The sequence below is a fragment of the Hyperoodon ampullatus genome (assembly GCF_949752795.1).
Source record: "Hyperoodon ampullatus genome assembly, chromosome: 3".
In the NCBI taxonomy this organism is placed as follows: Eukaryota; Metazoa; Chordata; class Mammalia; order Artiodactyla; family Ziphiidae; genus Hyperoodon; species Hyperoodon ampullatus.
In genome coordinates this window covers 420,537-435,366 of record NC_136916.1, presented here as the reverse complement: position 1 = coordinate 435,366, position 14,830 = coordinate 420,537, and the positions used below count along the sequence as shown (strand labels likewise).

The 14,830-nt window shown below is 40.5% G+C and overlaps 1 pseudogene across 1 annotated transcript; it reads right to left on the bottom strand.

Moving 5' to 3' along the window:
• Positions 1-2,831: 2,831 nt before the first annotated feature.
• Positions 2,832-3,459, bottom strand: LOC307049883 (RNA-binding protein with multiple splicing 2-like; annotated as a pseudogene). Its single transcript has one exon. The product of its transcript is annotated as an RNA-binding protein with multiple splicing 2-like (transcript).
• Between the last annotated feature and the right edge of the window lie 11,371 nt (positions 3,460-14,830).

Sequence of the window (14,830 nt, the reverse complement as noted above, 5' to 3'; positions counted from 1 at the left end):
TGGTTTTATCATAAATGGGTGTTGAAATTCATCAAAAGCTTTTTCTGCATCTACTGGGATGATCACATGGTTTCTGTTCTTCAGTTTGTTAATGGTGTATCTCATTGATTGATTTGCATATAATGAAGAATCCTTGCATCCCTGGGATAAAGCTCCCTTGATCATGGTGTATGGTCCTTTTAATGTGTTGCTGGATTTGGTTTGCTAGTATTTTGTTTAGGATTTTGACATCTATGTTCATCAGTGATATCAGCCTTGCAATTATTTTTTGTGATATCTTTGTCTGGTTTTGGCATCAGTGTGATGGTAGCCTCAAAAATGAGCATGGTAATGTTCCTTCCTCTGCAATTTTTTTGGAACAGTGTCAGAAGGGTTAGCTCTTCTCTAAATGTTTGATAGAATTCTCCTGTGAAGCCATCTAATCCTAGGCTTTTGTTTGTTGGAAGATTTTCTTTTTTTTTTTCTTTCTTTTTTTTTTTTGCGGTACACGGGCCTCTCACTGTTGTGGCATCTCCCGTTGCGGAGCACAGGCTCTGGACGCGCAGACTCAGCGGCCATGGCTCACGGGCCCAGCCACTCCGCGGCATGTGGGATCTTCCCGGACCAGGGCACGAACCCGTGTCCCCTGCATCAGCAGGTGGACTCTCAACCACTGCGCCACCAGGGAAGCCCTGTTGGAAGATTTTTAATCACAGTTTCAAATTCATTACTTGTGAATTCTCTGTTCATATTTTCTATTTCTTCCTGGTTCAGACTTGGAAGGTTGTACCTTTCCAAGAATTTGTCCATTTGTTCTAGGTTGTGCATTTTATTGGTGTATAGTTGCTTCTAGTTATCTCTTATGATCCTTTCTATTTCTGTGGTATACATTATAACTTCTTTTTCATTTCTAATTTTATTGATTTGGGTCCTCTCCGTTTTTTTCTTAATGAGTCTGGCTAAAAGTTCATCAATTTTGTTTATCTTCTCAAAGAACCAATTTTTACTTTCATTGATCTTTGCTATTGTTTTCTTCATCTCTATTTAATTTATTTCTGCTCTGATCTTTATTATTTCTTTCCTTTTACTAACTTTGGGCTTTTTTTTTTGGAGAGATATGACTTGTTCTTGGATTGGAAGAATCAATATTGTGAAAATGACTATAACCCAAAGCAGTCTACAGATTCAGATTCAGTGCAATCCCTATCAAATTACCAATGACATTTTTCACAGAATTAGAACAAAAAATTTCACAATTTTTATGGAAACACAAAAGACCCCGAATAGCCAAAGCGATCTTGAGAAAGTAAAACAGAGCTGGAGGAACCAGGCTCCCTGACTTCAGACTATACTACAAAGCTACAGTAATCAAGACAGTATGGTACTGGCACAAAAACAAATACAGATCAATGGAACAGGATAGAAAGCCCAGAGATAAACCCACACACACATGGTCACCTAATCTATGACAAAGGAGGCAAGAATATACAGTGGAGAAAAGACAGTCTCTTCAATAGGTGGTGCTGGGAAGACTGGGCAGCTACATGTAAAAGAATGAAATTAGAGCACTCCTTAACACCATGCACAAAAATAAACTCAAAATGGATTAAAGACCTAAATGTAAGTCCAGACACTGTAGAACTCTTAGAGGAAAACATAGGAAAAACTCTCTATGACATAAATCACAGCAAGATCTTTTTTTTTTTGATGATTTTTAAATTTTGCATTCCATATATTATCCAGTCTCACATGCTCACAAGATCAGCAATTACAATAGCCGCCTCATCTCCCAAGTCTGAAAATGGCAAGACAGCCACAGCTGCAGCCAAAGGCAACGCACTGATGTGTTCGCAAAACAAAAAATTGCACAATTTTCCTTCATTTTTCTTAAACTAATGGCTGATGCTAAGGCTCACTGCTGGAGAACGGAAACCCTTTTCTTCTTCATGCCTCAAACTAAAATGTTAAACTTATCGGACAGGGCGGACAAGGTCTCTTCAATAATTAATTGCACACACACACACGAAAAATCCTTTATGTTGCATAAATATTTTGTTACACAGGGTACAAAAATACTTTCACTTTTTGGTTGGTTTTGAAGTTTGGAAATAATGAGGAGCCATGGCAAGGGTGGGGTGCGCCATGGAGAGGTAAGCAAAATTGGGCAGAGAAAGCGTTTTCCTAATGGCTGTTGGCCCATCTGAGAGGGAGGAAGCAGAGGACCCCGATTTGAAATGACCAAGAAAACGCTCTGTCTTGGCTGGGTGGTCCTTCCTGTTCAGCCTGGAAGTGAGTGGATGATGGATGGCACCAGCCGCTGGGCGGAACTGGCTGCAAGGCTTGATCCTCACTGAAGCAGGGTGGGTGCAGGAGAGGGGGTAAGGGGAGAGGGGCTGGGAATGATGAACCATTAGTGGGCAGGACTTGTTGCTATGGTGACACAGTGTGAGAACAAACTGTACAGCCACATATATACCAGTTTAAGTGTCTTAATTCATGCCAGGAAAACGTGCAAAATTAAATGCCTCATTTCTTTGAGGCGGGGCTACAGAAACAAATTTGGACTGGGCGTCAGGCCTTGCTGAGTCCCAGCGAGACCTCCTAGCTGGGTCTGGGTGTCCTGGTGAGAAGGCCCCTGAATCCTGCTGTGAGGCCTTGGAGAGGGGCTTTGGGTCAGGACAGGGCTGAGGAAAAGGAGAGAAAGGAAACAGTCCACTGAGTTGGGCTTAAAATTCATAGTCTTTGGAGGGAAGCAGCAGCTCTGCACAGGCCACCTGGGGGCAGTGGAAGCTCAGGGTGGCTTCCTCCCCACTGGGGCGGGGGCTTCGAGCTGTGGTGACCAGACTGAAGAACTAACAGAACTGACGATATTTCCATCCTTGCTGGGTGGTATCAGAGGAAGGTTACCAGTGCACCTGAGCATGTAGGGCTGCAGCAGCAGCAGCAGTGGTGGCTGGATAGGTAAATGCAGCATGTGAGATGGCTGGGGTCAGCTCTGTGGTGTACAGAGGGCCGGGGGCCCAGGCCTCTAGGGCTGCGGGGATCAGAGCGGCCCCCATCAGGTCACAGGGGTATCGTGCAATGAAGTGTGCTCCTAGGGCAGGGTGAGCGTTGGTGGGATTTGGTGTAGCCGTTAGCTTGTTCTTGGCCATCTTGGTGTTAGCTTTGGCAAACTCTCGTCTCAGGGTCTGCGGGTTCTCGGGGTCAAAACGCATACCGTTCAATGCATTCTTGGCCACTTCTGTTCCTGCCCGGCTGTCAAAGATCACAAAACCAACAGGCTATCTCGACGTGAGCTTGATCAGGGACCCTTCATACCCTTGAATGGCCTGAAGAGCAGGTAGAGTTCTCTGGGTTTAATATGCACAGGGAGCCCACTGACGAACAGTGTCCGGACCTACTCCTCCTCCGGGAGCCGCTGGAGCCCGAGCCCGTGCCCGTGCTGTGCTCGCCGTCCGGCTTCAGGCTGCTCATGGTGCAGGGGGTGGAGCGGAGGTGGGAGGGGAGGAGGGGAGATGGGCACTTCGGGGTTAGGGGCTGGGGGGGGGGCAGCCGCAGCGTCGGACTAGCTCACATCAAGTTTGGAGGGTGCAGGAGGCGGGGAGGGGGTGAGGCACTGGGAACCGGAACCCACAGCACGATCTTTTATGACCCACCTCCAAGAGCAATGAAAATAAAAGCAAAAATAAGTGGACATAAGTTAACTTAAAAGCTTTTGCACAGCAAAGGAAACCATAAACAAGATGAAAAGACAACCCTCAGAATGAGAGAAAATATTTGCAAATGAAGCAACAGACAAAGGATTAATCTCCAAAATATACAAGCAGCTCATGCAGCTCAATACCCAAAAAAACCAAACAACCCAATCCAAAAATGGGCAGAAGACCTAAATAGACATTTCACCAAAGAAGACATACAGATGGCCAAGAAACACATGAAAGAATGCTCAACATCACTAATCATTAGAGAAATGCAAATGAAAACTGTAATGAGGTGTCACCTCACACTGGTCAGAAGGGCCATCATCAAAAAAATCTACAAACAATAAATGCTGGAGAGGGTGCAGGGAAAAGGCAACCCTCTTGCTCTGTTGGTGGGAATGTAAGTTGATACAGCCACTGTGGAGAACAGTATGGAGGTTCCTTAAAAATCTAAAAATAGAACTACCATATGACCCAGCAATCCCACTACTGGGCATATACCCAGAGAAAACCATAATTCAAAAAGACACATGCACCTCAATGTTCATTTCAGCACTATTTACTATAGCCAGGACATGGGAACAAGTTAAATGTCCATCAAAGATGAATGGATAAAGAAGATGTGGTACATAAATATAATGGAATATTACTCAGCCATAAAAAGAAATGAGATTGGGTCATTTGCAGAGATGTGGATGGACCTAGAGTCTGTCATACAGAGTGAAGAAAGTCAGAAAGAGAAAAATATCATATATTAACACATACCTGTGGAATGTAGAAAAATGGTACAGATGAACCTATTTGCAGGGCAGGAATAGAAATACAGATGTAGAGAACGGACGTGCGGACACAGGGGTGGAAGGGGAGGGTGGGATGAACTGGGAGATTAGATTTGACGTAAATACACTACCATGTGTAAAATAGAGAGCTAGTGGGAACCTGCTGTATAGCACAGGGAGCTCAGCATGGTGCTCTGTGACAACCTAGATGGGTGGGATGGGGGAGGAGGGAGGTCCAAGAGGGAGAGGCTATATGTGTACATCTGGCTGATTCACTTCACTGTACAGCAGAAACTAACACAACACTGTAAAGCAACTTGACCCCAATAAAAACAAACGAAAAGAGAAAAACCCCTTCCCGTCACAGAAGCCTCCACAGCACCGTCTGGCTCAGGCTCACCAGCCCACACAGCAGCCGCACTAGGGAATCTCAGCCCTGACTGATGCTGTACAACTGCTCATCTGCATAAAAAGCGTCCCTTGTGTGTGGATGAAACCACTCTAAGTGCAGTAACCCGCAACAGGGTGATGCCACTTGACAGCCTCTTGAAAAACTTGAGTGTTGAACATCTCACTCAGTCTGTACTAACATTGACCTAATAGGACTTCCAGAGTCAGAACAGAAAGGTAGGAAAGGAAAAAGTATGAATTCACTCTAGAAGAAATACAAGTTCAAGTTCCATACACGTATGCAAGAAATGCTCAATTTCATTTACAAATTTTTTTTAAACTAAAGGAAGGTGATAGAGTTTGAGGCCTATATATCTGGCAAAAATTAAAAGATTTATAGCACTTGATGTCATCAAGGGTGTGAGAAAATGGCTATTATCATATGCTCTTGGTGAGGGTAAATTTGTATGGCCTTGTGGGATGGTAAAAATTGCATAAAAGTAGTACTTTATAATAAAGGAAAATTACAGGACCCCAAATGTCAATGACTAGGGAGTGATGATAATGGCACAGTCTTAGGGTAAGTGGGATGAGAGCGATGTGTATGTAATGACAAGGAAATGCCTGTGATACGTGTGTATTCCCATTTCATTGCTTAGTTTATCTGGATTTATAGACAGCTAGATAGATTGACAGATAATATATGTTCCACTTGGCTACTAAGTTACCGAGAGTACTGAGGACAAGTAAAACCAGTCTTTCCCAAATTTCAACCAAATGTAAGTCCCAATCAGCTCAAACCCTGCAAGTCAGTTTCTTAATGATAACATAGGACAATTTGGGGGGTCATGGGCCACCCATCCTTCTACTCTTGGTCTTCCTTGAATAGGGGACAATTCACTGCAAGTCTGAGCTCTTTCCCACAGGAGGTGAGGTAACCAGGCTTGGTGGGGCCTGAATGTATACAATTTGAAGGTCTGCTCATTCAAAAATTAAAATACCTTACTTGTGCAAGTGTTTAAAATGACCATGTGAACCCACTGCCCTGGCACCTTCCAGGACCTGGGCAGAGACAGAGGCCTGAGAGGCCCAGAGTTCAAGGGTGTGTCTGGAGCTCAGTCAAAGGGGAGCCCAGTCTGGGAGCATCCTCCAGGTGCGCAGTTAGGTGGCCAGCACTCAGCTGCAACGCCCCTCCATGGGGAAAGGGAGAGCTTGATCCCCACCCCAAGCCAGGTCAGGGTGGCTCTGTGGAGAACTCTCGAAGAGACTCTGGGGGTGTCTGCTTCCCAGCCGGAAGAGTCTGAAGGCAGGAGGCGTCCGGAGCAGACTGCACGGCACCCGGACGGTGGAGGCTGCAGTGGGCAGTAGTCTGCACTCTCACTGCCCCAGTTCGAGTTCCCCTGGATGCTTGGCGGGCAACTGAGCATGTGCCATCTTGAAAGGCCCACAACCAGGGGGCTTTCAGGCTCAACGAGGAGACCTTGAGAAAGAGGCGGGGTATTGTGCTGGGCAAGCAGGAAACAGGACGGAGATGGAAGGGGCTGGCCAGAGAGCGCCAGGAAATAATACAGGGCAGAGGCCCCTACTGGGCATCTCTGAGGAGTTTACTAAGATGCCCCAGAAGAGCCAGCGTCTGGAGGTCTGCCTGACAGAGGGCAACCCACTGCTGCAGAGAGAACTGTAAACAGCACCGTCTGGATGAAGAGGACTTTGCCCTTTTCCTCTAGCCCTTCTCCTCCTTCCTTGTCCCACCTCCACTTAGGAGAACATGAGTGAGGGGAGGAGAAGTGTGAGGCCAAGGAGGAGCATTAATGAAGGCACCGCCCCACTGCAGATTCCGGAGCCGAGCTTCTGGGGACGAAGAGCAAGAGGAGAGGCTCGCAACTGGAGGCGAGGTTGAAGGTTTTACGTTATACTGGACTGGACTAACAGTATCTGGAAATGTGGCCATTCTCACGGCCAAGAGTGAACTGAAAAGCAGGGAGATGAGTCGTCATTGATGAGCAGAGCAAAGGGAGGTCGCAGAGAGTTGGTTTAAAGGCAGTGGTGAGAAGAGAAATAGTGTTGTTTCCTGGTTGTACCCTCACTCTGTTCAGCCCACTAAGTCAGTCAGTTACACAGAATATAGTGCTCATTCGATTAAAAAAAAACCTTGTAAGACTGGTTATGATGGAGGACTCGCCCACTTTATCATAGTAGCATTGCACTAAGACATGGTGATTCGTAACAGAACTTGCAGCTCACAATCATGACACGTGGTCCCCTCAACTCACATTCATAGTCTGGACCACCATCAACAAAATATTTACAAAGTTCCCTTTCATTCATTCCCTTGATTCCTATCTTTCCATCTTTTCCTAAGAAAGGCAACCAAAATTTATAATCATAATTGACACTGACTTCTTTATGGTTTGCTTTCAGCTGAATGACATGGGTGAGACTGAGGGTCTCTAGGGCAACAGAAACGTGTGATTGCAGACTCTGGTGCTGGCCAAAACTTCAGGAGAACAGTCCCAAATTTTGTTACCAACATGTATAATTTCCAAATATCTATAAACAACATTTAAAACGCAGGAATAGATTCTGCTTTCATTTTAGCAGAGTTTACATAAACTTCCCCATTTAGTAACAGTATGCCTTGATTCTCTTAAAATTTTCTTACATTTTGCTTTTCATATCACTGTGAAATGATTTCAACATCCACCCAAGTAGATGCCATTTTCTAAAGCTGATGTATTTGTCCCCCTTCAGTGCCACCCCCAAAACATCTAAAGGCATCACTGTTTCCCGCCAAGACACTTTCATCCAGCAAATAATTGTTTGCATAACTTTAAGAGCCAGTCTGGACATTAGAGATGTAATAGCAACAAGACAAAGTTCTTGCTTTTATGGAACTTCCATTATAGTGGGCAGTTAATCATGATAAATTGAGAGATAATAGTAGTCAGTAATCTCCAGAGAAACAGAACCAATATAGATAGGTAAGTAGGTAGATAAATAATTAGGAATTGGCTTATGGAATTATGGAGGCTGGCAAGTCCAAAATTTGCAGAGCCAATGTCCCAGTTTGAGTCTGAAGACCAGTAGGCTGCTGTAGAACCAGGAAGAGCTTATGTTCCAGTTTGGAGGTCATCAGGCAGGAGAATTCTCTCTTACGTAAAGAAGGATCAACTTTATTAGCGTCTTCAACTGATTGAATGAGGCCCACCCATGTTATAAAGAGCAATCTGCTTTAATTAATCTACCAATTTAAATGTTAGTCTCATCCAAAAATTCCCCCACAGAAACACCCAGAATAATGTGCGACCAAATATCTGAGCACCTCATGACCCAGTCAAATTGACACATAAAATTAACCATCACAAGAGATAAAAAGTAAGTTGAAAAATAAAATGTTTCAGGACTCTTAGGCTACAGAGAAATTAAAGCTGTGACCTTCTCACATGGTAATATGAGAAAAAGTGACCGGGGAAGGGAAGACATTAAAATAGGTATGTGTTTAAGTTACAGTACTGTCCCAGACTTTAAATACATTAGCATTCAAATGCCATCCTGTGGCTGATGATTCACATTAGGTTTTATTTGTTTCATGTCATTCATCTCACATCTGTTAAAATCTGTTGGACTGTCTGTTGGAGTCAGTGGAGTTGCTGTCTTAAGCCCCCAGGGTTTTTGCTCATTTCACGTGTATTAGTAGTAGTAATTCCATGCTCGATGGGTTCAGGGTACAGCCATGCCAGCTTTACTCCAGGATCAAATGCCTTCTTTGGTTATAATGGATTTAATTCAAGCACACTATAAAATAAAATATTCATGGTCAGTGTACATAAGGATGCCATAACAGAAATATTTACACACTTAAACTGACATACAGAATCACTTTACAACCCTTATGTTTAGTGCAACAATAACATCATTACATAGAATAAACAGGACTGAATCATTTCCCAAATTCTGGGCCTCCATAAATAGCAGTCTGCATTCTTGGCCCAGTGTTATAATCTTTGCTTTGTAACTTTATGCAATCTAATAAAAGACTTATCATAAAAATGGTCTTGGGCATGGCCCATAACCCATGATTTGTCTTTAAGACTCATTGTCATTATTGTGTAGGCCAAATCTTTAAATTCTTTTCACACACAACTACCCTCACCACCTGCATTGTTCAGAAGGCCTACTAAAGTCAAGAGAATTAATTGCTAGCTTTCTCTTTAATATATAAATGTATCAAATCAACACTTTGTACACCTTACACTTATACAATACTATATGTCAAACCTCAAAAATAAATTTTTTAAATTCTATAAATTAAAAAGTTTATTAAATAATGAAATTACACTAAAGAGTATGTATAAAATAAGTAAAAAGTACAAGTCCAACAATTTAAATGCCTATGTATATTAGTTTCCTATTGCTCTGTAGCACATTACCACAAGAAACATCCTTTTATTAGCTCACAGTTCTGTGTGGAAGTCCAGCATGGTGGGACAGGGTTCTCTGCTGAGGGTATCACAGGGTGAAGTCAAGGTCGTGGCTGGGCTGAATTCTCATTGGCAGCTCTGGGGAAGAATCAGCTTCCAAGCTCATCCTTGTTGGCAGAATTGAGTTCCTTGCAGCTGTAGGATTTAAGTCCTCACTTCTTTAACGTGTGGCCCCTCTATCTTCAGGACAACAGTGGCATGTCAGTCAAATCCTTCTCATGCTTTGAATCTCTGACTTCCTGCTCTGAAACTAGCTGGAGAAAATGCTTTGCTTTTAAAGAGTTTAAGTGATCAGGTTTGACCACCCAGACAACCTCCCTTTTGATGAAGTCAAAATCAACTGATTAGTAACCTTAATTATGTCTGTAAAATCCCTTCTGCAATATTAAGTGACATAATCACAGGTGTAACACTAGGGACAGAGATCACTGGGGCCATCTTAGAGTCATTCTTACCACACCTTGTAGCCAGTACCCAGGTAAAAAGATGGAAACATTGTCAATCCTCTGTGAGTGCCTCCCTGATCTTACCCCTTTCTACAATCCTGAATTCTGGATCTAGCCTCCCCTTGCTTTTCTTTCCCCCTCATCACATTTGCATGCGAAATGAAGCAGTACCATTATATAAAACTCTAGAAAATAGAAACAAATGTATTGGGACAGGAAGCAGATCCATGGTTGCTGAGGGTGATGGGGAAAATCAGAAGGGAAAGGTTACAGTGGAGCAGGAGAAAACTTTCGGGGAGTGCAGCTGTGTTGGTTAGCTTGATTGTGGTTATGGTTTCATAGGTGTATAAATATATCAAAACTGATCAAATTGTTTACTTTATACACGTCCAGTTAATTGTATAGCAATTATACCTGAGTAAGCCATTCAAAAAACAATAGAAGGCAATTTACTCTGAATTTTATGAATTAAAAAATATCAAACAAATTATTTGCCAGCTGCCTAGGCACCTGCAAATAGAGGCACATCACAGAAGAGAGTTGCCACAATTGTTTTGCTAGTCAAACTCAGGTGAACACAATTGAATAAATACAAATTTACATGCATAGTCTTTTATTTATTTTACTTGTTTGCTTATGTATTTATCATACTGTTATGAAGAGTCACAGTTGCCTGGCCAGCTGCAGAACTATAACTCTGATCATCACTTCTACCCATTTCTTTCCCTGGCCCTTAAACCCTGCCTCAAATTACCAACCACTGTGCATTTTCTATTTAGCACCTTCTTGATGTCTTAGAATACTTTAATCTAACATGACTAAAAGAAAAAGGTTGTTTAGTTCTAAATGTCCTTCGAACTTAAAAAAAAAAAAGGGTAGGGGGCAGGTATTATGTTCATAGCAGCACTGTTCACAATAGCCAAGAGGTGAAAGCAATCCAAGTGTCCACTGTCGGGAATGGATAAATAAAATGTGATATATACGTATAGTGGAATATTATTCAGTCTTAAGAAAGAAGGAAATTCTGACACATGCTACAACATGGATGAAACTTGAGGTCATTATGTTAGGTACAACAAGCCAGTCACAAAAATACAATTACCGTATCATTCCACTTGTGTGATGTATCAAATTCACATAAACAAAGTAAAAGGGTGGTTACCAGGGGCTGGGAGGAGGGGCACAAGGGGAGTTGTTATTTAATGGGTATAATTTCAGGTTTGCAAGATGAAAAAGTTCTGGAAATCTGTTTCACAACAATATCAATATACTTACTACTGAACTTTACACTTAAAAATGGTTAAGGTGGTAAATTTTATGTTATGGGTCTTTTACCATAGAATCAATTAATTAGTTAATGGAAAAAGGTTATCAGGCTAAATGTAGCCTTTTTTCCCACTGAACACTACTAAATTATAATTCATATTGCTGTATGTTGTTGTAGTTATTTTTACTGTTGTAAGATATTATTTTCCTTCTTTCTACTTTCTTTGGTTTATTTTGGTGGTTTATTTTGCCTGACTCATTAATTTTCAGCATTTATTTTTTTGTAATTTATGCATTGATGGCTATAATTTTTCCTCAATATATGTTTTAGTGTAATATAGCTAATATACCACATGTTTTAATATGAATTATTTCTGTTATTTGCATAACATGTTCTAAGTTACATTAAGACTTCTTTGACCCATGGGTTATTATTTTTATTACACAAAAATTATCAGAAGTATACTTTTTAAATTACAAACACATTAGGATTTTCTAATAACCTTTGGGTTTCCAGCTTAATTCATTGTGTTCAGAGAACCACAATATGTGGGTCATTTTTCAAATGTTCATGTGATTGAAAAGGACATCATTCTTCTTTCTTTTTTTTTTTGGAGTATAGTTATGTTGTGTTAGTTTCAGGTGTACAGCAAAGTGAGTTAGTTATACATATACACGTATCCACTCTTTTTTAGATTCTTTTCCCATATAGATCATTACAGAGAACTGAGTAGAGTTCCCTGTGCTATACAGTAGGTTTTTATTAGTTATCTATTTTATATATTTAGCGTGTATATGTCAATTATTTTCTAGTTTTGTTCACAACTTTATATTTAAGCCATGAGCTTTTTAGAAGTATAGATTGTTTAAATTTCCAAATAATGAAAAATTTCAGTTTCTTGTTTTGGAATTCCTCAAATGTTTCCTTCTTAATAAGGGCACCAGTCACTGTTTTTAGGGCCAGTATAATACCTATTCTTTGAAATTTCCTGAAATTTGCTTTACAGCTTAGAGAATAATGAATTTTTATGACATTATATGTGTCTATCAAATCAAGCTTAATTGTGTCATTCAAATCTATATTTTCTTCTTACATCAACAAGAGATGTTTGGTAAATTCTCTACCATGACATTGGATTTGCCAATATCTTCTTGTAGTTTTATAAATTTTTGAATATTCAGATTAATTTATCAGGTGTATACATGTGTGGAATTTTTATATCTTCTTATGAACTGAACACATACTATTGTATAGTAAACCTCTATATCCCTAATGATGCTTTTTGTTTTAAAGTTTTTAATATTTTTTATATTAATACAGTCACACCAGTTTTCATTTAATTAGCATTTACCTAACATACATTTTCCATCCTTTTACTTTCCAACTCTCTAGAGCTTTATGTAGGTCTGTCTTACAAATCAGCATTTGGCTGGATTTTTTAAAATCTACTCTATCACTCTCTCTTTTTTCATTGGCAAGTTTAGTTCATTTATATTAACTGTGATTATCATCTTACTTTTTTACATTCAATTTCCCTCCTTTTGCTATATTCTTTTTCCTTACTGTTTTTTTTTAATTTGATATCTGTATCTCTCTCTGTATAGTTTTGTGGGGCTGCCATAATAATAAAGTACCACAAACTGGATGGCTTAAAACAACAGAAAAATACTGTTTTACAGTTCTAGAGGCTAGAAGTCTGAAACCAAGGTGTTGGCAGGGCTCTGCTCCCTCTGGAGGCTCTGAGGGAGAATCTTCCTTGCCTCTCACCTGCCTCTGGCAGGTCCTGTTTGTAGTTGCATCATAGTGTCATTTTCACATGGCCTTCCTCCCCGCATGTCTGTGTCTCTGCATCCAAATGTTTCCTTTTTTCTTTTCTTTTTTCTTGGCCATGCCACACAGCTTGCAGGATCTTAGTTCATCTGTGAAAGCATGGAGTCGTAACTATCGGACCGCCAGGGAGTTCCCCAAATGTTTCCTTCTTAATAAGGGCACCAGTCACTGTTTTTAAGGCCCATCCTAATCTAGTATGACCCTCATCTTAACTTGAGTACACCTACAAAGACCCTATTTCCAAATAAGGCCACGTTCACAGGTACTGGGGGGTTAGGTCTTGAACTATCTTTCTGGAGACCAATTCAACCCACAACACCCTCCTTTCAAGATTAGAACTTTAAACACATTTTCATCTTCCTTTCTTTCCCTTTATACCCTGTCATCTTGGTCTTGTGATATTTCTTAACATTTAGATCCTGGGCTGTTATGTACACAATTTCTCTCTTCATTTTGCTTATCTTTTTACTTTTATTCTGTTTTCTTATATTGTGGGTTTTTTTACACAGTTATTTGATCATTCTAACTTTCCATATCTATTTGTAGCATTTCCTAGATTTGTTCCTCTTCACATTTGAAGACTTTCTTGAAAACCATTTTTGGATCTTTGTGTAGTGACCCTTTTGAAGCCTTGTATGTCTGAGATTGTTTCATTAAGCTATACATACACATGGAAATTTCAAAGGATATAAAATTCTAGACTAAAAGTTTTGTGCTTCAACCCACTGAAACATTACTGTCTTCCTGCATCTGTTTCTAATGGGAAGAAGAATAACATCATTTGTTTGAAGGTCACATGTTTTTCTTTTTTGAAATTTTAGGAGTCTTTGTAATGTGAAGTCTTTCTCATTTCTTCAATTCTGGGAAAGATTCTACATTGTTTCTTCACATATTTTCTTCATTATTATTTTTCTCTCCTAGAATCAATTATAGTAGACGTTAGCACTCTGTCCTCCATATAGCTTAGCTTTTTTTCTATGTTTTTATTTCTTTTCTATTTTGTATTTCTTTTTTTTGTTTATTTTTTTATTTTTGGTTTTTTTTAGCAAATTTAATCAGTTATACATATACATATGTTCCCATATCCCCTCCCTTTTGCGTCTCCCTCCCGCCCTCCCTATCCCACCCCTCCAGGCGGTCACAAAGCACCGAGCTGATCTCCCTGTGCTATGAGGCTGTTTCCCACTAGCTATCTACCTTACATTTGGTTGTGTATATATGTCCATGCCGCTCTTTCACTTTGTCACAGCTTACCCTTCCCCCTCCCCATATCCTCAAGTCCATTCTCTAGTAGACCTGTGTCTTTATTCCTATCATACCCCTATGTTCTTCATGACATATTTTTTCTTAAACTCCATATATATGTGTCAGCATACAGTATTTGTCTTTCTCTTTCTTACTTACTTCACTCTGTATGACAGACTCTAGGTCCATCCACCTCATTACAAATAGCTCAATTTAGTTTCTTTTTATGGCTGAGTAATATTCCATTGTATATATGTGCCACATCTTCTTTATCCATTCATCCAATGATGGACACTTAGGTTGTTTCCATCTCTGGGCTATTGTAAATAGGGCTGCTATGAACATTTTGGTACATGACTCTTTTTGAATTATGGTTTTCTCAGGGTATATGCCCAGTAGTTGGATTGCTGGGTCATATGGTAGTTCTATTTGTAGTTTTTTAAGGAACCTCCATACCGTTCTCCATAGTGGCTGTACCAATTCACATTCCCACCAGCAGTGCAAGAGTGTTCCCTTTTTTCCACACCCTCTCCAGCATTTATCGTTTCTAGATTTTTTGATGATGGCCATTCTCACTGGTGTGAGATGATATCTCATTGTAGTTTTGATTTGCATTTCTCTAATGAGTAAAGATGTTGAGCATCCTTTCATGTGTTTGTTGGCAGTCTGTATATCTTCTGTGGAGAAATGTCTATTTAGGTCTTCTGCCCAT